A 471-nucleotide genomic window follows, 5' to 3' on the forward strand; every position below is an offset into this window, starting at 1 on the left:
CACTCAAACACCACCGTCCGGTCTCAGTGACCTCACAGGCGACCAGTGATGAGGAAAGCCACCTTCATCACTGAGGACACCACCCTCCCTCTCCATCAGGGAGGAGATACAGAACACCGCTGACCAGGACAAACAAATCATTTACCCACAATGCAGTCTCTCTGCTCAACTCTCAATAGCATGTCTGTAACTGTATGTGGATGGTGCATTCTGGGATTTTTATGATCTCTATGACCTTTGATTCTTTATCTATTAACTTTAAGGCTCTTTTAATTCTTTTGTTTTAAGAATTTCATGAATTGAATTGAATTTTAATGTGTTGAAAGATGAATTTCTGTTTATTGAACAGACAAAGTCTAATTATTTTAAACAAATAAAAAAATGGGCAGAAGAATACAACTTCAGTGTGAAGCTGAAGTGACTGTTTTTTTTATTACTTATGATTCCATTGTTGAACCCACTGCCCCCCAC

The sequence above is a fragment of the Oryzias melastigma genome, linkage group LG15, assembly GCF_002922805.2.
Source record: "Oryzias melastigma strain HK-1 linkage group LG15, ASM292280v2, whole genome shotgun sequence".
In the NCBI taxonomy this organism is placed as follows: Eukaryota; Metazoa; Chordata; class Actinopteri; order Beloniformes; family Adrianichthyidae; genus Oryzias; species Oryzias melastigma.